Source organism: Pinus tabuliformis, chromosome Q (assembly GCF_031772625.1).
Source record: "Pinus tabuliformis cultivar Carrire ecotype Pingquan chromosome Q, CPIR1, whole genome shotgun sequence".
In the NCBI taxonomy this organism is placed as follows: domain Eukaryota; kingdom Viridiplantae; phylum Streptophyta; class Pinopsida; order Pinales; family Pinaceae; genus Pinus; species Pinus tabuliformis.
In genome coordinates, this window is record NC_142296.1 from 505,127,769 (window position 1) to 505,153,747 (window position 25,979).

Here is a 25,979-nt window from a genome sequence, read left to right on the forward strand (position 1 = left end):
CTCAAAACAACAATGCGGGTGCTGGAATCGCCATTCATATTAACCCCTCTCACTCTCTCAAAGCCGTTGTGGGATTAGGACCCGGCACCAACAACTTTGCTGAACTATCCGCCCTAAAACTTCTTTTATGCTGGCTCATAAACAGAAATATCTTCTCTGTTCAGATCTTTGGTGATTCTTTGAATGTAATAAACTGGGTCAATGGGAAATATAGATGTCAAAATTATATGTTGAGGCCGCTATTGGAAGAGATTCAAAACTTAAAGCTCCATTTTAATATTTTTTCCATTGAACATATTTACAGGGACAGGAACGAAGAGGCAGATAGGCTTTCTAAAGAGGGTTTGCAGCTCGCTGTGGATTCGTGGAGGATAACTGAACAGATGCATGATCAGATCCGTGTGTCGGATCTCCCTCCTCACACTTAACTTTTTCTTAAAATATCAGTTGTTACAGGATATTGGATTTATAGTCAGTTTTCTTATATCCAGTTTTTTGTTTCGGACAAATGAAAACACTGATGGTTACTATTTCCTGTTTTTCGGGTATGCTTTTCTGAAAACAATCATATGAAAAAACAGATCCGTGGGTCGTTTTCCTGTGTTAAAAGGAGGCCCACGTTTTATTTTGTCATGTTTTAAAACTTTTGACAGAGTTGTCCATAGTAGGCAACGATACAGTGCTGTAAGTAAGCGAGAAAGTGCTTATTTCTTTTTGGTTTGACTTGATGATTCAAAGGGGAGTATGACTCTCTCCTTGAGGACTGATGATGGTCTCAAGATCACAGAAGCTGCTGGAATGTTAACTCATGTGCTTGTAACTTTTTTATTTCTTATAAAAAAGTTCGCTTTTTTTCCTCGGAAAAATAAAAAGGTTTAGGAAAAATATAAATAAACGTGAGGTATAGTAAATAAATAAACAAAAAAATACATTTATTTATAGGTATGGTAAATAAATAAAAATAAAATAAATTAGAAATATGGTAAATGAATAATTTATTTATTTTTTTGTTTAATTTTTTTTTTTTTTACCCTTAAGCCTTTTATATTTAAGAAAACTAAAAGAAAGAGGTTTTATTTAGGTGAAGCTTATGAGCTAAATACCATGGGACAAATAATTATCAATACCATAGGTCAAATACCATATTTATAAAAAAGTATGGTAAATAAATAAATATAAAAAAGGTATAAAGAGGTATGGTAAATAAATAAAATATATCAAATAGGATTAGAAATCAACATCTAATTATATACCAAGCATGGCCAAATACTATGGTAAATAAAAGAAATGATAAATAAATATAAATAAACCAAAAGTATGGTAAATAATAAAACTTCTTTTTATATTTACTCCATAAACATATTTATACTTACTAACGCTAAAAAAATATTTAGGTAAAGCCTATGGGCCAAATTATTTTTAATACCATCCAAATTATTAACCCTAGTATTAATATTAAAAGATTATATTTTATTTAAGCAAAGTCTCTGAGTAGAAATCACATAAGTTGGGTCATGTCCTCTCCTCCTAGTTTTTGTAGGTATTGGTGTCCCTTTTATAGTATTTGTTGTTCTTCATTAGAATTTATTTTCTTGATATTTAGTGTTTTCTTAAGTATTTTATCATCCTATTTGTCCCTATACTATATATATATATATATATATATATATATATATATATATATATATATATATATATATATATATATATATATATATATATTTCTTTTGACTTGTGTATATTTTTGTTTTATTTTATTTATTTTCCATTAATTATTTTTAATTTAGCTTATTTTATTTCTATTAATTATTTGTATTTATTAAAAGATCTTGTTTTGATTAGGATCTTGACTCTTTTTTATAATTTTTGACTTCCCACTTTGTTTGGAATATGATTTTGATTTTTTTGTTCTTGTTAATTTTTAATATTTGATTTTAATAAAATTAATTTAAATATTATTTTTCAAAAACTAGCCATTTAATATACTGGTTTCTTATTAATATTTGTTTTAATAAATTAATAAACTAATATCATAATTTAAATGTTATTTTTCAAAAACTACTCGCTTAATATAGTGTTACTTAATAATATTTGTTTTTAACATATTAATATCACAATTTAAATATTATTGTTCAAATATAGTTGTTACTTGAAATTTTGGTCTCTACATTGCTTTCTATTTAAGCTTTTGCCTTGGTTTACTTCTTCATCTGATGTTGGTCTTGATGATGAACCACACTTGTTGGTTCGAAATGTGTCATCCAAAAATTTCTCTTATGTGATTTGTGTTGAAAAACTTTGCTTAATTCATTATGGATCACAAGCCTCAATACATAAATATTCTTCTTATTATTAAGTTTAATATTCATATGAATATATTATAATGTTAATATTATTAAATTTAATAACTACGGATTAATACAATATTAAAATTGTTATATTATAATATATCATGTTATATATTAACTCTAGTTATATATGCGAGGGAAGAACAAAGACATAGAGTGACACAGGAAAGATGGAGATAAACTAAAGGAGAGGGGAGAGGAGGAATGAAGAGAGAGAGGGAGAGGAATGAGAGAGGTAGAGAAGGGTAAGAGAGGGAAAGGGAGACACAAAGATGGAGGGAGGAGAGAGAGAAGGAGATAGGGAGGGAGATAGTGAGAGGATTGGAGCGCGTAGAGAGAGAGAGAGAGAAAGAGAGAGAGAGAGAGAGAGAGAGAGAGAGAGAGAGAGAGATGGGAGAAGAGAGAGGGAGGTAGGAGAGAAAGGGAGAGAGAGGAAGGACCAAATTACTCAATACTTAATGAAAACTGGAAAAAGCCAAGAAATAACAAATTTAACCCAGATCAAAGAAAAGCGAGCCTTCTAGGAAATACTTGATGGTATTCCTCAATGGAGTCACCAATTCTAATGATGAGAAAAGTTCCCTACATCATGGGTTGAAAGCCTCAACGAACCAAGATAAAACAATCAACAAAAAACACTCAATCAAGCATGTCAAACATTCGAATTATCAAAGTTGGACTTAGAGACATACCCGAGGGTCCTACGTTTGAAGATGTTCCCATAGGGTCCAAACCCTCTGCTTCCTCCAAGATATCCAGACCTGAAAAATCAATCATAAGTTATAATTCAACGTGCATGCATAAGAATATGTTATATCATCATATATAACAATTCAAACTATCATTCATAAGATGACAAGATATATTGGGAACATGACATGAGCTTCTTTATTGATAAAAAACAGTAAGTACATGATAGATACAACCTGATCCATGCCAAAGGCACTGACGAAGCCTTCCTTTGGATCCGTCCAGACTGATCCACGAAGACAACCTCTCTAATGGGTGCAAGAAGATGCTAGATAAGGAGACTTAGCATCTTTACAAAGGAAACCAAGGTTTCCTAGAGACTAGGAGTGTAGGAGGCACGATAAAAGCATACTTGATTTGGGGGAAATTGAGTATAATGTCGATATATGTTTTTTCTTATCCATTAGGCCTACCCAAGGGGTGTATATATACCACCTCAAATTGGTTATTTCAGTTAGGCCACAGGCTCCTATAGGTGGGCTTTGGGTAAAACTCATAAACCTGGCCCAAAAAATAACATTTTATTTTATTTTTTCATTTCTAAAAATGTATACACAGGCATAATGTTCTGGGACCTACGTATGTAAGCGTTTTTGTGTGGGAAGAGTCGTGTATGGAATTTGAAATATTTTTTTTTAGTATAAAGTTAACTTTGCATGGGTAAAGGGACTTCCGAGGGCCATAAAGAGCATCAAGTCTACAAGAGTGTTGAATGATGTTATAACACCCTTGCTTGGGACAAGGAATTCTAGGCATAACTACATCGATGGTTGTTATCTACCCTCTGTTATAAGTTTGGGTGACTCCTTAAGAGCCTACAATACTAACACTACATGCCACAATGCTTTTCGACACGTATTACAACCACTCAGAGACCACGTTCACACATATATGTATGCAAACATTCTTCTGCACAACAAGCAAAAAGCGTAGCGACAAGTATGGCTCCTAACACTATGAGGTTCATATCAAAGATGCATAGAAAAGATGAAATCTTGTATGAAGTGTGGGGTACAAATTCAATTCATCCAGACTTCAAGAGGTTGTGTTTTACATAACACATTATACATACCTATTAGCCTGGGTCTAAGTAAAATGGAAGTACATACCCCATTATTTGGTGGAGGAAATCCTCAACATTATCTCATTGCAACATGAACCATGTCAATGCAAGTTTTCATCAATGTAATTCATCATACTATAACAAGAAGAAGTTATCATGCTAAATATTGTTGAAATTAAACCAAGATTCATATAGATTATTCCAATTCCTTTAAACATCACATAATATGTTAATCAATTGTGTATTAAAAATAACACAATCATGTATTTTGTACAACAACACAATTTCAAAATATAAATGTATCACACATTTATTATGAGAGAATATACATAAGAAACACTTATCTTGTAAATATTTGGGCAACTAAGTTTGGGACTAGGAATCTTCACCCAACCGTAGATAGTTGCAACTATTTCTCTCTTGCAGTTATCACCCCTGAGCTAGATTCCAAAGACTGAGGGGTCTTTTGCTCAAGGGATGAACCAAAACCTTTAGTTACTCGAGGGACTCTAGAGATCTATCCACCTCCATGCTTCAACTGAGTTACAAGTAACATGCATACAAGGAATTGAGATACTTGTTGTCTCCACCCTCCAACAGAATTGCAATCAATTATTACGCATGGAATCCAGAGGCTCACCATCTCCACCCTTCAAACTCAACATCATGGTTCCACCTAGCTTCGGGGATTCTAGAACCACAACCAATCAAATACACAACAAAGAAGTCATCCAAGATACCTCTAGGAATTTCCCTAGGAATAATTCCTCCATCCCAACTGTTCAAGATTTATTGAGAATCACCATATCCACCCTCTAGTTACTGGGGACTTGAGAGAAAATTACTTCCCCACTTGGGATGATCTCCTTCCTGACTTTTATCCAACCGAAAATTATCTCCCTACTCTTTTGTGTTATTTTTCCTTCCGATCTCCTTCAAGAAGATGCTTGAGCTTTCCTTTTGTTTCTCTTCTGAGTTCAATGTTGCTCTCCTCGACTGTGTTCATTCTCCTCCTCTCTTCTATTTTTCCCCTTTCCCTATTGTTGCAATTATGTTCCCCCTCTCGTCCACCATGGTTCTTCCCATGTTGTCTGATAGTCTCTACAAGACCTTCCTAGCCTGTGGGGTTGTGCCACGTATCCCCACTCCCTTTTCTATTGACTGCGGTCCAACATACCTCTTGGCTTGCATGCTCTGGGCATCCTCTCCTCAATGACGTTGCCATCTCGTTTTTTTTGTCCTCCTTTGAGTGCATTTTCCTTCAAGGAATCATGGCCCATGTCCTCTTGTCCAACCTCCTCTTTAATGGTATGCTCCAATTTAATTAGAATGCATGAATACCATCCTCTTTAGTTGTCATAACAATTAAAACCCCAAGCAATTACTCTCCTCAGTCTCTGGAATCTGTGTCCCATAGCTCAACCCATATTTCTTTCATAAAAGTATTTATATTGCATACATAGGTGCAAGCAATTGATGTTGTCACAATAATTATAATAAAATGAGACCATGAAAGGTTCGAGCTTACATAACAATATGACAATAGAAATGTAACCACTCGATATCTAGGGCTTAATAAGAGGTTTTAGGTTTAACATGGGGCTTATATAGGGGTTAACATGCCTCTCCCTTTCAAACAAGTGTTTTCCTCAACACTTGACCATTTGTGGTGTTCTGCATGAAAAATTTATCTCCCCACGTCGCCTCTGCCGCTTGTAGGTTCTTCCATTTGATAAGGTACTCAATAATTGCTCGATTTTCCAATTTCTTAATCCACGTTTTTAGGATTTTTTTTGGTTCTAGTATGATTTTTCCTTCTTCATTATTGTCTTGTAAATTTTTTTGGATTGAGATATTTTTACCAATAACCTTCTTCAAGAAAGAAACATGGAAGATTAGACGCACATGTGAAGATGGAGGCAATTCTAATATGTAAGCCATAATTGCAATTATTTGCAAAACCTTATAGGGGCCATAATACCTCGATGCCAATTTATTGTTAATTTTTTTTTGGTTGAGGGACATATATTTATATGGTTGTAGTCTCAAAATTCTCAATCCTCAACTTCATATTCTCTTTCACTACAACACTACTTTGCTTGTTGTTTCATCCTATTTTGTGTTATAACTAAGTTGTCCTTCAATGGTTTGAGGACCTCTGGTTGTTATCGTATGTGGTTCTCTATTGCTTGAGCCTTTAGAGTCCTATTGATGTGATAAATGGAGGATGCTATTTATAAATTGCCATAAATGGTGACATTTTTCATTAAGTATCAAAGGATGTGTTGTACGACCATTCTGCTTAGGGAAACCATTTAACCCATTATGTCCATTTATTAGATGCAAAACAAAGTAGATATCCTTCTAAACATTTATACACAATCTCAATTTTTCCATTAGATTTTGGATGGTGAGATAAGTTGTGAGCCAATTGAGCACCGAAATAAGAAAATAAACTAGGTCAAAAGTTTCTCGTAAAAAATGGATCTCTATCACTTATAGTAATCTTTGATACTCCATGTAGCGTTTGGACTATTTCCATTATACTTGCTTTAAAAGGATGAGGAAGAGAGAAAAATGGGGCATACATTGTCTTTAGATCTACCACTACCATAATGCTACTCCTTCATTTTGATTTAGATAAACCTATAATAAAGTCCATTGATACTTTTTCCCAACAATAGCTTGTACGGCTAATGGTTGCATGAACCCTAGGGTCTCAACTATCTCTTCCTTATTTTGTTGGCATACTACACATTCAACCACAAAGTTTTTCACATCTTGTTTAAAATCTTCCCAAATAATATTTTTCTTGATCCTATAGTATATCTTCAAGAACCTTGAATGTCCTCCTACAAGAGAAGTGTATAATTCCAAAAGAAACTTCTATTTGAGTTGATAAATTTTACATAAATAAAAGTAAGCTTGACACCACAATAAATCATTATTCCACATAAAATATTAAAATAAAAATAATCATATAAATTATTATTTTATAATAAGAAAAATTGATTTATATATTTATATAAAATTTAACAAATAATTTAACAAATCATATGTGTATATAAATAATGGATCTAGTTATTAAAAATATATCTTCCTTTTTCTTTCAATTCATTCACATTATATCTCTTTACATAAACTTTATTAATTAATTATGTATAATCAAATTATCAATTCTATAGAATTATTTCTTTTCGAGAAAATATTTTAACATGTTAAAATTTTGCTCATCCCTTTCCATGTAGCCCCTTCTAAATATTTTAACATATTGGTTGTTCATCATGCATGTGTGTGTGTGTGTGTGTGTGTGTGTATATATATATATATATATATATAATTTAAGAAAAAAAAATTGCCTGAGTTGATAATTCTTACATAAGTAAAAGTGAGCTCAATACCACAACAAATCATTTTTCAACATAATTCTTACGTAATTTTTTTCTTTTCGAATAAAACCTAAAATGATTATAACTTCAATTTTGTTTCACTAGATACTCAGAGGGAAATTCACAAGCTTGAAACCCAAGTGAGGGCCTAAATAGAATATATCTAAGATTTTGAGCTCATGGAGGATGTGTCAGCTTGGGTTTCTAACCTTGGGCATATCAGGGGTAGGAAGAAACAATACTTAAACTCTGTGACTCCTCATTGGCAAATGAAGACCCTGTTGGGTCTAGTCTTAAAGGAGAAGCAAGTGGGGAAGTATACTCTTTTTGGGAGGGTATGGGGATTATTTTCGTAGTCGTAAGTTGTAGCGTGTTGAGGAGAGGCTATATCCTCTTCTCCTTGGGTACATGAATATATACAGGACAACCAACGATCCTCGAATGCCCCACTTATGGTTTCTCACCTGTGAAAACTTCATCAGGAATCTTGAATTTCAAAATTTGGTGAGGACATCTATTCAAAACATAAATTGTTGTCTTAAATGCCTCTCCCCATAAGAACAGGGGTAAATCCTAATCATGAATCATTGCCTTAGAAGCTTCCACAATGGACATATTCTTCCTTTAGACAACCCCATTATGTGGAGGGTTGTAAGGGACTATCAACTCCCACTTAATCCCAACTTCTTTGAAAAAGGCAATGAGTTCCTTGGAAATATATTCTTCTCCATTATCTGACCTTCAAACCTTGATCTTCTTCCCTGCCAAGTTCTATACCTGAGACTTGAGTTCTTGAAACTTGTTAAATACCTCACCTTTTGTCCTTATGAAGTACACCCATGTTTTCCAAGAGAAATCATTAATAAATATCACTTCGTACAAGAAACGACCCAAAGAAGATGTTGTCATTGGTCTGCATACCTCTGGTTGAATTAGATCTAAGATTCCCTTGGAGCTATTGCCACTACTCATAAAATATCCCTTGACATTATTTCCAAGTGCACAACCTTTGGAAACTTCTTCATGTTCTTCCTTGAGCTTTGGAAGACCTGTAACTTTTGATGAATGTAACTAGTGTCGGTCTTCATAATTATAGTTAAGTAGTGATGCATTGTATTTGTCAAAATAAAATTTTATTGTTAAATAAATTGACTTATTAAAGCACGGGTTTCCCGCTTGGGCTTATAATCAATAGTTCAAAGCACCCATTGAGTTCTCTAGGATTTTGTTGAGTCAAATTCAAAATTAATTATGTAAAACCTTCTTGGGATCAGTCTTAAAGAAAGAATTTCTTTTGAGTCGTGCTAACTCCTCCACTATCAAGTTGGCCTCTTCAACAATCTACTAGTCGGCCTCCAACAAATTGACAAGTCAGTTACTCCTATTATTCATGTCGGCTCTATTACAGGAAGAAACAACCATATATACCTAGGTGAACTTGACCTCAAGCAAATAATATTTTAGTGGTATGGACTACAGAAAAATAAGTGAATTACAGACAGAAAGGGCCGAAGTTCTCTACAATTATAGGGGCCACAACTTTTCTACCATTGCAGGACCGAAGTTTGTTTCTATAGCTACAAGAGCCATTTTTTTTTTTATGGTTGAAGAAGGGATGAAAATCTCATTATTAAAGACTAGTTTTGGAAGAATACTACTTCACTAAAGAGATGATTTGATGGATGGAGAGAGGTTTAGGTCAAGATTCTTGGTTGTCTCACTGTGATTTGAATCTACTGAAGGAAGAGTTCTTGACTAGGGTTTCCCCTACCTAGGGGTTTTTTCCTAGCTGTGTGCCTACATATTGTGTCCCCCTTTTTTTATTGATTAGCATTAGTCTTGATGATAAGAACAAGATAAATTGGAAGAACTAATAATTAAATATCACAAGATAATTTCATAATAAGAGAAATAAATTAAAGTACAATACTAAGTTACTGCCCTGATGGATTTCTCAACATGGTATCAGAGCTTGGTTTGTTGGCGTAAGGGAAATTATAAGGTCTCAACAAAGAATAAACTCCTAGAAAGAAAGTTTGAGCAAATAAATTGACATTCTGGGCATATCTACAAAGAATTTACCCTTGTGATTAGGCTGCAAGCTTGAGAAAGACACTGAAGTAGTTTAAAATATAGAAACATTGTTCCTAAAGAACGAAAGGCTAGATTAATAGCATATTCAAGGTTAAATCCTTTGGTAGAAGGAGAAAAGTATTGAGTATAGATATAAAGGTCAGAATTCATATCTCTAATCTGAAATTTGTGTCACCTCAGGAATCCAAAAGTCCTTAGAAGTCTATGTATTTTTTATCAAGGAATAGAGATACATTTGGAAGCTAAACAATTGGTAAGTAAAAGGAACTAGCGTTGAGTTGATTGGAGGCACTGTAAAGGGCTAACTCGAATCTACAATCACTTTATAAGAAGTGAGACCTCTGTGGAATAGGACGAGGTTCTGTGCACACAAATAATGGAAGGCTGAGTATCATATAGTCCTAATTTACAACAAAAAGTCTTCTTATAAAAGGAACCAAGATCAGACTAAATAGAAGAAATATTTAGATTATTTGAGGAAATTAAAGTCAACTAAAGGGCCACAATCATCTCCAGAAATTCTGATATATATATATATATATATATATATATATATATATATATATATATATTGAAATCAGACCCTCTCTTCTACAAATTATGGCATTTTGTTGTAGTAGTTGTTCACTAACAAATCATGGTAAATAAGAACCTACAATTGGTACCATTTGGCATTAATAATAGTTTCTCCTAAAAGGTAGTCCCTAATCCCAACATCTCCTAAAGTGATCATTCTTGAAAGCTACATGGAACTCATATCTTGGAGAACTAAGGTAAGTATTTTTTGAGGTATGTATAATCACTTTTGCCTATATAGGGTATAGATTAATTTGGCTTAAAACTTTGAAATGTTTTTATTGATTTTGAAATCCCTACCTAGCATTTTTAAACCCCAAAATCAATATCTTGAAAGATTACTTAGGGTTTGATATAGAAATCCTTAGTTCATAACCATGCATTCATACTTGCATATTCTTGGTATTGTTTGTCAAATAAATGTTGTAGGTACATGAAGAAAAACTGATCCTATATATATAAAAAGAAAAACCTTTAAAAGAAGCCTTCTCTTTCTCATAAAAGGATAGTATTTAACTTCATTATTGTTATTGCTCAAATACAATCCTTTTTCTTATGTTTTCCTTGAAAAATATATTCTAAAATATATTGCAGATAAAAGAAAAAGGATCATGTGAAGATTCAAAGGGAGACTCTCAAAGACTTAAGTCATGATAGAAGCCTTTTCTACAAAAGGAAATCCCTTGAATAAGGTAACCCTACAAGGTTCGTAATAGGAACAACTCCATGTATGTTTCAGTCCATCAGATTTATGACTAATCCTTTCCATTACAAGGAACATTCATTTTGAAAACTTCTTTATTAACTTTCTTGGGCTTAGGATTTTGAATCACAAAGATTCTTGTTAGGGTGATTAATCATCAGATTGAATCTACCCTCATTATATTATCATTTTTTCATTTTTTTGAAACCCTAATATTTAGGGTTCATTGTAAAATCCTAACCGCTTAATGATATGGGTATGCCAATGAAACTCTAATCTACTTAGGAGTTGTTAATGAAGTCTAGAAATCCTATTATTTTGAATATTAGTGTTTTGATATTTTCATGGAAGAAACCCTAGTCTTCTAGGTTTTACTATTATTATCTAAATCATGAACGAAAACCATAGATATTTAGGATTTGGTGAATTAGGGTTTATGAGTGAAACCAGTGTAATATCTATAGAAATTTCCTAGGAATGAAACCCTAGGTATATATTTGTCTGATCGAGACCCTAGCATGGAGAAAATTGTTGTATCTAAATTTGATGTATTAATGTTTGTGTCTTGGGTTTACCTAGTAAATATTGATGTGAAATGCATCCTAGATATGTATCTGCGGGTATGCTAACCTAATTGTTGATACTCATGTTTTGGTTTGTAAAAGATAGGGTCTATAAAACCTTAGTAGAGATTTGTATTCTAGGATATGATGATATTGTTTTCCGATATGATTTAGTTTTGATAAAATCTAGCTTTTTCTATAAACCCTAGTAGAAGTTTGTCATGTAAAAGCATATTGTTGAAACATTAGATGCATAGTACTATGATTAGATTGTTATTGAATTATTGATATCTAAGCCTTTGTGTCTCGAAGATGGAATCTAGGATTTTCATTAAATCAGGGTTGAGTTTGTCTTATAAAATTAATATTGAGGCGCTAAATATAATGAGACTGATATCTTGATTGAGTTTCTCTAAGGTCTAGGGTTTATAACAAAACTTTGGCTAGGGGTTGATGTCTAGCATGTAAAAAGTTGTGTATCTTGAACCTAACTAGGTTTAGGTATTTGATGTCTAACAACATGAATGAGTTGGTTGTATTAACATATTTAACTTCACGATTTTTGTATATTTGTTTTTGGTTATACTTGTTATTAAAGTTTTACATGTACATAATCTTCAATATGTTGAAGATGTTTGTAAAATATGACTTGATAATACTGGTAAGCATGATGAATGATGATGATCATCAAGCTGATCTTGATACCATAAAGAAAGAAATAAAGCCTTGAAATAATGAAGTTTCTTTGATATTATGAAGCTGTTGATTTCCCCTAATTGAGAAGGAACCTGAATAGAAGAATGGGTATATCTCCCTAATTGAGAGGGAGGACATACTATGACAGTGAATACTTTGAAGTAAGCAAAAGTACTACATATAAATGTTTCATGAAGTTAGAAGATATGAGTATGGTGTTTCTGAAGAAATGAAAGAAGAAGAAAGCTTCTGACAAATTGTATATGGATAACTTGATGATGAAAGTAGCATCAGAATGATTGAGGACCCCGAAGGTTTGTGTTTACTTGTATATATTTTTTAAATTTTATTACTAATTGGGGTTGTGTTTGTATAGATAAATCTCTCCATAAGAAGGTTGAACACTTTGGAAGCATGCTTGGACAAATGGATATATCTGGTATATTTTATAAGGAGAGGTGAAGCATCTAATTGAAAGATGCTCGGGAGGACATCTAGCTGGCCTATGCGCTGATGTATAGATCTCAAAGAGGGAGGGTGGTGGTGTTCATGGAGCTCCAACCTTGGATGTGCGCCAAGATCCTTAGGTTGATCGTAGAGGTTAAAATCCTGATGGTACCTAGAGTTTGCTAAAGCTTGAGTCCCCTTTGTAGTATACTTGGGGGGTTAATATGGGGTACAAAGGGAGGTACCCAAGGGAATAATGTAATAATGGGATGGGCCATAGTAATAAACAAGGTGTTAACCCGTATCATGTAAGGGACCACAAGTAGTTAGCAATAATGTAATAAGCCCATGGTATTAGATAGATGGTATTGAGGGAACCATGGTAATGATCCATGGTATTGTACGTATGAGGCCTATATAGAGGCTAGAGACTCCCCCCATTGAGATATGTCAAGGAATATTGTATGAACATACATATGGCTTGTGGATTGTTCTCCTTCCTTAAGGAGTGAATGTATGGTGTTGCCCTACCTTAAGGGTTTGATCAATTAATAAGCATTTCTATATTCAGATCTTGTTATATTCTTGGATTTATTTCTATTATCTTATATTTTTGGATCAAATCTATAACAAGTGGTATCAGAGCTATAAAAAGTGGTATTGGAGCACTTTCTTGGGCAAAGTGGAGAATGTTTTTTTTATTTTTGCAGGAATATTTTGGGGTGGCGAGTTTGCATATTAGATCTGTATATTTTGGTGCAAAATTAGCAAAATCTAATTGCATATCTAGATTGTTTGTGAAAAAATACCCAAGTTCAAAAACAAATCGGTCGAATCAAAGTCCGAATGAGGGAGATATTGCTGATTTAAAAATCAGTTGGGTTGCAGACATTTTTCGGGGCGACGAGTTTGCGAAGCAGATCTATATGTTTTGGTCCAAATTCTGCAGAATCTAATTACACATTCTAGACTTTTTTGAAAAAATACCCAAGTTCAAAAAGAAAATCAGTCGAATCAAAGTCCGAATGAGGGAGATATCACTGATTTAAAATCACCTATTTTTTCAAAAAAAATTGTAACGACGGGAAAAGTGCAGCGCGAATCGGAAATGCCAGTACCAAGATCAGGATTTCTATCACACGGGCAGATGCAGAATGGTTGTTCCATTTCCAAAAACAGGTCATAATAGGGATTCTGAGTAATATTGACTAAACTGTGACAATTTCAAATTTTCGCCAAGTAAGTAAATTTTTCCCAAACCCTCTTCATGGCGATTCTATATTTTACAGGAAAAGATAATGGTCCTACTATTGAAGAATACATAAAAGAAAAAAAATTCAGTATGGGCACAACATTGGAGATTTTTGGTAGTGGTTCATTTTTCAGATGAGGCGGTCGCATGGTGGGAATTACTGAACAAAAATAAGTTTAACAACCTTTCAGATGAAGAATTTGAAAAATTACTTTTAGACAAATGGTCTCATGCCAGAAAACAAGATAATGAGACATATGTGGGGTTATTTTCTACTGGTATCTCCTTATTGCAGGTTCATGGATTGCTTTAGAAGGAGAAGATCATTATGTCTATAAATCCTAGTTGTAAACAGAATCTTATAAATGTCAATTTGGCAAAAAAATTGGAAGTCCCAGTGAAACAAATGGAGCACACATAGGTTAATAATGAGGGGTGAAAGTTTATAAAGATTTGAAGATTTCTATGGACAAGTATGTATTGCATTATAATTTTTATGCTTCAGATAAGGCTAATGTCGATGTTGTTTTGAGATACCCTTGGATAGAAGTGGTGGGTACTATCAATATTAATGTGCAGAAGAAATTCCTGAAGCTTTGGTATAAAAAGAAGAAAAATACATTACAGGATATTTCCATCAATAAACAAGTAGAGTCCAGGGAGGCTGAAACAGAAGATGTTCCAGGGACTGACATATTAGATGATCACTGATGGTCGACAACCAAACAAAAATGTCAAACGAGGTACCAGAAAAACAGGTAGAGTCCAAGGAGGCTGAAGCATAAAATGTTACATCAAATGAGGATTCAGTGGTTGAAGTAATATGGGAAGATAAGAAACAACAATTGGCACCACAACATGTACTAGATACCAATCAGGCTCCATTAGGTGGTAGATTAAAGAAAGATACGCTGTTGGTTAAAACTTCAGCATATCACCACCCACACCACCCAGCAATAAAATAGCCAACAAGATGGCAACAAATTAGCTACAAGGAAAACAACCCCCACATGGCATATAGAGAGGAATGACGATCCACCTACTATACATCAACACAGAAGAGCTACAAGGATCAACTTCCATATCAAGCGAGCAAGGCACCAGCTAGATCGAGAGTCCACCTTTCTCTTGGATGGCTAGATGCACGTGCATGGTACCAGTGGACTACTCTTTTGAGTAAATCTTATTATTTGTGTTCTTCCCATGTTTCGGGGATGAAACATGTTAAGGGGGGTGGAATGTAGTATACCTAGCGGGTTAATATGGAGTACAAAGGGAGATATGCAAGGGAATAATGTAATCATCGGATGGACCATAGTAATAAATAAGGTGGTTAACCTGTATCATGTAAGGGACCACAAGTAGTTAACAATAATGTAATAATCCCATGGTATTAGATAGATGGTATTGAGGGAACCATGGTAATGACCCATGGTATTGTATGTATGAGACCTATATAGAGGCTAGAGACTCCCCATTGAGAGATGTCAAGGATTATTGTATGAATAGGCATACGGTTTGTGGAGTGTTCTCCTTCCTTAAGGAGTGAATGTATGGTGTTGCCCTACATTAAGGGTTTGATCAATAAGAAGCATTTCTATCTATTTCGATCTTGTTATTTATTGGGTTTATTTGTATTCTCATATATTTCTGGGTTTGATCTATAACACCCTGATTCTGACTCAGATAGAATACCCTATTCAGGTATCTAGTCCATAGCACTGAGTGTGCTAGAACTCTCTGTAGTTCATATCATTTTGAGATCTTCCATGTACCTATATATATATATAATTATCAATACCTCCCTAGTTAAGAGGGAGTGTTGAAGAATGTAACCAATGTCGCTCTTCATAATTATATTTAAGTCATGATGTATTGTATTTGTCAAAATAAAATTTTATTGTTAAAGAAATTGACTTATTAAAGCATGGGTTTCCAGCTTGGGTCAATAGTCAATAGGTAAAAGCACCCATTGAGTTCTCTAGGAATTTATTGAGTAAAAGTCAAAATTAATTATGTAAACCATTCTTGGGATCATTGTATTAAAGAAATAATTTTTTTTGAGTCATTGTTATAGACAATTTTGTGCCTGGCAGCATCGGGCATGAATTGTCAATAATCCAAGGGATCCAAAGTCCCTAAACATGATGTTCCTACCCCTAGAGGAACAAGGTCAGCAAACCAACAGCTCTTAGATCAGTTCTCCACCTGAAAAACACTCAAAAACAAGCAATCCTGAAATCAAAGCAGGTGCTCCACTAGGATTTTGCGCTGAAACTCAACTCCTCCATGGTGTACCTGCGTTGCAAAGCAGGTAGAACAAAGGCCACCTGCGCTGAGCGAGATGGGACAAGTGGCACACTGAGTCATTGCTCTGGAATCTTCCAAAAATGACACTTGGATCAGGGATTTTGCCTTGTGATGAGTCAAAGGCTCTGTTTCTCCAAGTGGAAGCAAGGTTCTCCAAGTGGACTCAAGAACTGAAGATCAACTGAAGAGGGAGAGGACACAAGGCAGCTACACATCAGTTGCAAGCTGACTCATCCTTTCTCAATTCATCTATATATTGAGCTCTCTCCTATGAGCTCAGGAGGCTGGAATTTTGTGAAAAGTAATGATATGCTATTGGTTTCACTATAGAACTATTGGGTGATTGCTTGAAGGAGGTGAAGAGGGGAAATTCTTTCTGCTGGGAGGTGTTGCTGGATTGGGGCCTTCAATGGTTGTAACACTCTCAGAACTTTACTTCTTCCATTAATAAAAGCTATTGAGGTTCTTCTATATGCACTTGTTTCAATGATGTATTGTGATAATTGTATATTTGATTTATGCTAATCCTTGAATCAGTTATGATTGCATGCTTCTTGTAGTTTCCTTCTTTGTTATTTTGCAGGATCTCATTGTAGTTGGGCCAGCAAAAGAGCAAGGAGCTGGGAGCAAGCAGCAAAGAGAAGAGTTTGGATTCGACATTAAGCGCAAGGCAACGGTTAGTGCATTTCTTCATTCTCTCTTGCTTTCGTAAAGAAGTAAACCTTAAGTAGTTTTCTTTACAGTTGTTGCTGAGGTACTATCACCCTTAGAGTGGGATAGGGTCATCCGAGTCGGATACTTTTCCCTACAACAAACTGGCGACTCCACTGGGGATCGTATCTGTTTGATTGTTTGTAGTATTTTGCTATTCATTTCCTGAACAAAAGAGTACCAAATCGAAAAAGCTTTTGACTATATCAAAAGCGAAGTAGAGGGCAGCTACTCTAGCTCATTTCTGAGCATGTTCATGATTTGAAGAGCTGATCTACAAGGATCCTTGTAAGCTCTTAGTGATAGCTTTTCATTTTCCTTGTCATCCCTTAGTGTGTTCTTGACTAATAGCTTTTGATTTGAGCAAAAACTGTGAATTTTTGAGAAAATTGTGACCCGGAAACTGAGAAAACGCAACTTTCGTTTTCCAAAGCAGGTAGTACACAGGCTACCTGCTTTGCAACGCAGGTCCCGAAGGGGCTACCTGCGCTGAGAGCCAGACTGGCTGTGCAGCACCTACGTTGGCCCAATTTTGCCTTGTGCATTTGGGGTTTCCTCCCTTTTTCTTGCCTGTTTTCACTATAGATTTTGCAGCCAGTTACCAGTCTTGTACCTGTTCTGAAACCAACCTTACTTGCCATCATTCCGCCTCTGTTATATAACGAAATTGTACTTGTTCTTTTGTATTTCTTACATCATTTACAATTTCCCATAACGAAAGTGAACTAGTCTTGCTTTGGCCTCTTAGATCTGAACCTGTGTTAGGCATTTTGCTGGTCTAAAGAGTTAGCTTGTTTGCTGTCCATAGCTGATTAGTCTTTTTACTTTCGTCATTATGGTTTGATTTCATGTATTTCCAGTGATTAAACAAGTAAATCTTAAGGTGTCTTTTGATTTTGGACAAGCTTGTTTGTTTTCGCTTTAAATCGAAATCAAAGTTAAATAACAACTTTCTTTTTGTAATACATCAACATTAAGAAAGGGAAAAGAAAATACATGCATTGTGCATTTTGCATTTGAAAAAGTTTGCATGATGATTTAGGAGAAAGTGCATTAGTTTGTGCTGTATGAACTGTGTGAAAAGATATGCCTTTCTTCTCCCTCAGTAGTTAAGATTTTCATCAGTCAAAAAGATTTGAAAAAGCTTGCTTCTCATCTTAGACTGCATTTAGGAATTTGTATCAAACATCTCGTGGTGAACCTTGAAAGGCAAACTTTAAAAAAGATCAACTTAAAATATATTGAATGAACCTAACAACGCTTTGAAACATAACGCAAACACATAGAGGTCTAAGTTAGAGACGTGTTCCGGCGTCATTAAACATAGTGACTGTCAATCTCGACGAAGGTGGGTGATTCCTCCTGAGAGTCGGTGGCACTAATACGGACTTGTGCTCCCACGTACCGTCGCGTATATATTGGGAGACCCCTATAGGCATATATCTTTTATCCATAGGAAGCAGTGTCGGCCGCCCTACTGATCGCAATGCAGTGAACACAGCATTCACGAAGATCGACCACCCGTACCGTAAAACGTATTCTGTGGTTTTGCGAAAGGTTTGGCACACCCTCTGCCTAGATCTCCAGAGCAGTTTCTTTTGGCCTTTTTCAAACTCTATAACTGAAAAAGTCCATCCGAGCATTTGTCACTTCGGGTTCGTTAAAACATCGAAGGAGACTAGAGTCATCTTTAGCTTTTTCTCGACTCTTTAAAACTGAAAAAGCAAGTTGTGTCTAAAGCGTCGTTATAAAATTTATTTTAAGCGGAATAATCATCACCCTTCCCTCGTTGATCTTCGAAGTTAGTCCACCACAAGTGGAAGTTCCTGTAGAATCGCTAAGAAATCTTTTGGATAGACTAGATATGTCTGAACAACCGTCAACATCTAGGACTGTGTCGTCCGACACAGCAGCAGCAGAGCCTCCTGCTGCTACTCCAACGATGTTCGCTGGTATACCATCTGTCCCGGCAAATTGTCAACAACAAGCCGGAGTCCCATCAGGGACGATGACATGGTTAGTTCCTATTTCTTCGTCCGGATTATCATCTGGTATTTCTTATGTTGAAACTCAACAAATCAATCCAACGTGTCTTCAAAGGCCAATCTACCCTTTAAGTACTGGATTGCCACCATATGGAGGACAGTATGCCTTTTCATTGTTCCCCCCTGGAGAACAACCATATGGGAGTTTACAACAAAATTCAGGTCAAACTGGAATTACATCCAGCGGTTGGGTACCAATACTACCTCAGCAACCAAGAGTTGCATATTCAATGCAACCAGTCCACCCTGTGTCGAATGTTGCCACTATACCTGGTATGGTGATTGCGTCGCAAGTACAAGCGCTGCCTACTGTATGTCAACCCCAAGTTTCTCAGGTTGCCATACAACAGCCTCTTGTCTCGACATCTCAATCGCAACCTCAGGTCAGTGCCTCCTTATCCGGAGCGACTCAGGATCAAACAAGTACTGTGACTCCTCATCTTGGTCAATCATCTAGTATTGGGCATCAGCAAATGGTCCAACAACCAGAGCTGGTTCAAACTCAACAACCGCCATTCCAGCAATCATGTCAAGGACCTGAGCAACAAGTCTTTGTAAGTAATGGGCAACCATACTATAATGGTTATGCCCATCAACCTTGTCAAAGTTGCCAACATTATGCTGGTGTGCAAAGACCCACTGCTCAGGCGATTCCATCTTATCCTGGATATGCTTCGCCTAACCTGAATCAACAGTTGCCCTTTGTAGCAACTCTAGAATTACCAGATCTAAACCGGCTGACGAATGATCCAATTGCTTATGCCCCTTGCTGGCCAGCGATTCCGCATAAACTTCCATCAGACATTCCTAAATTTAATGGAAATCCGGGTGAAGATCCGTCAAATCATGTGATGACATTCCATCTATGGTGTTCATCGAACACCCTAAATGATGATTCGATAAGACTTCGCCTCTTTCAGAGGACGTTAACGGGTCCAGCGGCAAAATGGTACATTGAATTGCCTAGAGCTTCGTTCGACAACTTCAGTACCTTAGCCACAACCTTTTTAACCCATTTTCAATTACCGATAAGGTATGAAAGGGGAACAGAACTCCTTACCAATTTCAAACAGACGACTGCCACCCACATATCTGATCATATACATGAGTGGCGACGTCGTCGTAGGATGGTAAAAACATACGTTCCTGATCAGCTATTAGCTGAATGGTTTATCAAGTCGTTACTTCCCGCTATAACGGAAGACGTGGCAAAGGGAGGAGTCGTAACGGAAGAGCAAGTTATCGCTCGTGCGCAATATCTAGACTTGGTCTATACTCAGTCTGGCACGCTCTACGACAAAATACCTGACGCCCCTAGACCGGAATTCTCTATTCCTCCTCCTCCTAAATCAAACAATGACACTCGCGCCGGTAATGGCGTGATTGGAAAGCACAAAATTTGTAGTCAAAATGCAAATGAAGAACTTCTTGCCTCGGAAGTAAATGCCATGTCGACCGACAAGGGCAAAAAACTGAAGCAACCAGGGGGCAAGAAGAAAAAGACAGGGAGAAAAAGGAAACCCTCAGCAGGGTGTCATATATGCGATGAGGATCATTGGACGAAATATTGTCCACATATAGCTGAAGTTAAGAAACTCTTCAAGAGTTCAGAAACCCCAGCAGTATTGACTGATCCGTTTCCTAATCCAAGTCAAAATCTGGTTGCTAATCAAAATGCTTCCAGATCCCAAGTGCTTATGTTGTCTACCTCAAAGCAACAGAATAATGCTTTGACAAGGAGTAAAGATTACGGGAATCCAAAGCTGTCGAACAACAAGGTTAATGAACGACCTAGTAGTTCAACAACAACTTTGACCGAAGTTGTGCCACCCATCGTTCCTGAGCCAATGATAAAGTCGCCAAAGGGAGTAGTACACAAATCGACATTTAATCCTCGTGCCAAAGGAGCACAGAATTATAATATAGTAAGGGACCTGGCCCAATCGCCGTCCACTATGTCGACACTTGAGGTACCACAAAATTGCCCCTCCCAAGAGAAAGCTTTATCATCAGCAATAGGTGGGATTGGCCCAATGGATTCCAATCTTGTGGCCTTTAATCATAAAGGATATGACCCTCAGTTACCAGCTCAACTAGCTTTCCTTATTCAAGTGAAAGCCCTCAACAAAACTGTTCATCGAACAATTATTGATGAGGGGGCATCTACATGTCTTATGTCGATGAGTTGCTGGAAAGATTTAGGCTCACCACCCTTGTCGAAATCGTCAACGACGTTAAAAGCATTTGATGGACGATCATATACTCCATACGGGATTTTAAGTAACTTGCAAGTTGAACTGGGGGGAAAAACAATAGGAATTGATGTTGAAGTAATTGATGGAAACCTCGATTACAACATCCTACTTGGAAGACCATGGATCTATTCTATGGCCGCAGTTGTGTTGACCTACTTCAGGAAGATTGCATTTCCCTTCCAAGGAGGAATTACAATCGTCGACCAACAAACTTTTCTCCCCGGCAGTCCACAAGTTACGGGAAGCATTCCAATGATCCATGGAAGGAATCATTCGCTCCAAAATATCGGAGTAGGCCTCCTAAAAGACCCTGCCTTAATGGGTACTTTCACCCTACCGCCTCCAAATAATCTGGCGAGAGCGGCCACGGTGGAAACCTACAAAATGAAATCTAATCCAATCTTCTGGTTGGATTCGGAAGATTCCTAAATATTTTGTCGGCATGGATCATCGCCCTAATAGAAATACTGTAAATACAGTGGGCTCCGAGGACGGTTCTTATCTTGTGTCAACCTCGTTAAAAAATGAAACAAGGAGTCGAGGATAGTTCCTATCTTGTATCAACCTCATTAAAAAATGAAACAAATCCCCGAGGTAAACCTTCATTCCAACCACCGAGTTGGATGCAATGAAGCTTGGGGGGCATGCACCTCGATTTGCATTATTATACTGGGGGCATGCAAACTTATCTCCGAGCAGTTTTAGCACATAGTTCATGCTCGTTAAAAAATAAACATAAGTTGTGAGCAATCTTCCCCTAGAGTTCAAGCTCACCCAGAAAAAAATGAACCGGTAAATAACCTTGGTAAATGTAACCTTTGATAGCCATATTAAAGCCCTTGGTCGTGTTCTTGCAGTCTCACCTCCATCCGTTCATTTGGCCAATCGTTCATCTCCATATGTTTGTTTACCCATTTTGAGGAGCAGCTGCGAAGAGTGATTTCACTTAGCCATCCTTGTGACACTGCCGTGATTGGAAAATTCCAACCTGTACCTGGAATCTGCTGCTGCCCTGTTCATCACTCATTCCTCAAGAGACGAGTCTTCTTTGAGCTCTTTTTCACTGACTCGTAAAATATGAAAAGTTTGCCGAGTTTTGGCCTTCCAGCTCGTTAAAGCAACCGGAAGAGCTATCCCTCCTCTAGATTTTAATCTTTTTGGACCTGAGGGATTATTGCACAAAAAGATCGAGCGCTTGTTTTGTTCGGCTCGTTAAAGCAATCGAAAATTCATCCCTTTTGTATTGTTTTATACTTTTTCGGACTTAAGGGATTAGATGACGAAAAAGGAATTCTGGAGTTGACTTTATGTACCTTTTCAGACTCTCTAAAAATGAAAAGGACCGAGTCATCCTTGTCGTTAGACTCGTTAAATTCATTAAATAGCGACAAACTTGTCTTTAGACGAGAACGAGTTTCCCTATCGCTAGGCTCGTTAAAACATAGCGATGGGCTTGCCCGAAGGGCAGGTTATAGAACAAGCATATGTTATCCTCCTCAAGCTTGACAAAAATAAAGAGGTACTGGTCAGCAATGACTGGGGAAAAATTGGGAGAACCTCACAGCTTTAATGGTAGCAAGTCGCTCTTGAACATGACACTTTGTCCTCCGTATCACATCGGGTTGGGTTGTTTCATTCACCGGTCTCATCACCATGGTCCTCGCCACACCATCCACATTTGGGGTAATGCTACCAATCCATCACATCAGTGTCGTTATATGTTCAAGAGATGTTGTTCTGCAAAGAGTCAACCATGTCCCATCCACTGCCATACATTGTCCTTCATCCATTTCATGACCGCCACCCTGAATCATACATCACAGTTTGTTTTCACCTCATCACAATCACTAGCTCCGTTCCGTGTCACTGATGTGGGATTCATTAAGGCCCTCCTTTGACGGATCGCTCCTTGTCGACATCAGCTCATTATCCAAGGAGTTGATCTAGGAACAACCCCTTCAGTACTTTGAAGCTTGCATGCCTCAATGGCAAGTTTCTCACTTCCGGCGACAGGTATACATCAATGACCTTCGACCAGAAGATTTTGCATGGTGGTCGACACCAAGTCCTTTATTCCCACCATGTGAATTGTACTGCCGTACCTTGAGGGTCATCATCCTTATTGGTGATTCCTCTCGCGCTTGTTAACGGTTTACATCATTGACCGGTAATCAAGCGATGTCTTTCCATGTTCGACTTCAAGAAATTCTCACATGGATCTACTTGTACATCGAGTGAAGATCGGAAGAGATTGAAGACCCCGGATCTAGTTTCATCCATCCGGGCTGCGATATATATTCAGGATATAAAGACATTTGATATGTACATCATTGCAGCAGATGATCATCCTTCTCAAAGGATGATAATTTCAGCAGAGAATTATCAGTCTATCATCAGACGATCGTCTGTGCTATGTACCAAAATGAATTTATAAAGCTGAGCATGGGAATGCCCGCCTCAGCTAGATCATGAAAAAGTATGAAAAATAATGTATTGTATTGTATCTTATTACAGGACACTTCTCAGCAGATTGAATGAACTTCGGATCCTCCTAATAAATCATTTCACCCGATAAACGACCTCATACTTTAGGGGGCATCTGTTATAGACAATTTTGTGCCTGGCAGCATCGGGCATGAATTGTCAATAATCTAAGGGATCCAAAGTCCCTAAACATGATGTTCCTACCCCTAGAGGAACAAGGTCAGCAAACCAACAGCTCTCAGATCAGTTCTCCACCTGAAAACAATAAAAAACAAGCAATCCTGAAATCAAAGCAGGTGCTCCACTAGGCTTCTGCGCTGAAACTCAACTCCTCCATGGTGTACCTGCGTTGCAAAGCAGGTAGAACAAAGGCCACCTGCGCTGAGCGAGATGGGACAAGTGGCACACTGAGTCATTGCTCTGGAATCTTCCAAAAATGACACTTGGATCAGGGATTTCGCCTTGTGATGAGTCAGAGGCTCTGTTTCTCCAAGTGGAAGCAAGGTTCTCCAAGTGGACTCAAGAACTGAAGATCAACTGAAGAGAGAGAGGACACAAGGCAGCTACACATCAGTTGCAAGCTGACTCATCCTTTCTCAATTCATCTATATATTGAGCTCTCTCCTATGAGCTCAGGAGGCTGGAATTTTGTGCAAAGTAATGATATGCTCTTGGTTTCACTATAGAACTATTGGGTGATTGCTTGAAGGAGGTGAAGAGGGGAAATTCTTTCTGCTGGGAGGTGTTGCTGGATTGGGGCCTTCAATGGTTGTAACACTCTCAGAACTTTACTTCTTCCATTAATAAAAGCTATTGAGGTTCTTCTATATGCACTTGTTTCAATGATGTATTGTGATAATTGTATATTTGATTTATGCTAATCCTTGAATCAGTTATGATTGCATGCTTCTTGTAGTTTCCTTCTTTGTTATTTTGCAGGATCTCATTGTAGTTGGGCCAGCAAAAGAGCAAGGAGCTGGGAGCAAGCAGCAAAGAGAAGAGTTTGGATTCGACATTAAGCGCAAGGCAACGGTTAGTGCATTTCTTCATTCTCTCTTGCTTTCGTAAAGAAGTAAACCTTAAGTAGTTTTCTTTACAGTTGTTGCTGAGGTACTATCACCCTTAGAGTGGGATAGGGTCATCCGAGTCGGATACTTTTCCCTACAACAGTCATGTTAACTCATCCACCATCATGTCAGCCTCTTCAACAATCTATTAGTCGCCCCCCAACAAATTGATATGTCGGCTACTCCTATTATTTATGTCGGCTCCATTATAGGCATAAACAACTATATTTACCTAGGCGAACTCAACCTGAAGTAGAGAATATTTAAGTGGTATGGACTATATACAACAAAGTTCATTACAGATAGAAAGGGCCAAAGTTCTCTACAATTACAGGCGCCAAAGTTTTCCTATCATTGGAGGTAGCAAAAAGTGAGTTGAATTATCTCAGAGAAGCAACACTGAGGGACTGTGTAGTGCTTCAGTCAGGTAGATCAATTTGGTGAGGAGAAAAATTTGTTCTCAGTTCTATAGGTTGGGAAGGAGTCCCAAAGGGAAACTACACAAAGGCTGACGCAATGTTTCAGGACGCCGAGTTTTGATAGGGAAAGTCGAGCTAGAGATTCCCTGTGGGAGAAGGGTAATTCCCTTCAATATTTTGCTCCTATTTTCTTTTTGTTTGGATTTCCAGCTGGGCATCCATAGATATACTCATGTTTCACTGCCACATAATAAATAAAGCCCTCACTACTGCACCGATTTTCCCAAGTTGGTTTGTCCAAAAATAATTGTATTATTTTATGTATGTGTGTTAGCATTTCTTCCTGTGTTTATTTATTATGTAGTTTTATTTGTGTAGGTTGCAGTGTGATTGAATCAACATTTGTTGTAGCGAACGGTAAATAAATTGTTAAAAATTAATTTGACAATTAGGATAATTATTTCCATTTTTTGCAATAGGATTCAGGTTTCCAAATTTTCACACTAGTCTCTTATGGCATGCTAGATTTGGATATTTAAACTATGACAATCTACGTTTATTGAAGAGAAATGGTTTTACTAATTTTCCTACCATTCCTAGGAAACTTAAGCAATGTGATGCTTGTATGTTAGGAAAGCACAACAAACAGTCTTTTCATGATTCTCATTCTAGAGCACATAGAAAGCTTGAACTCATTAATTTTGATTTGTGTGGCCCTATGCCTATTCCTTCTCCAAATGGTAATAAATAAATGATGGCATTTATTACTAACTACACCAGAATGTGCTGGGCATATCTATTGAAGAA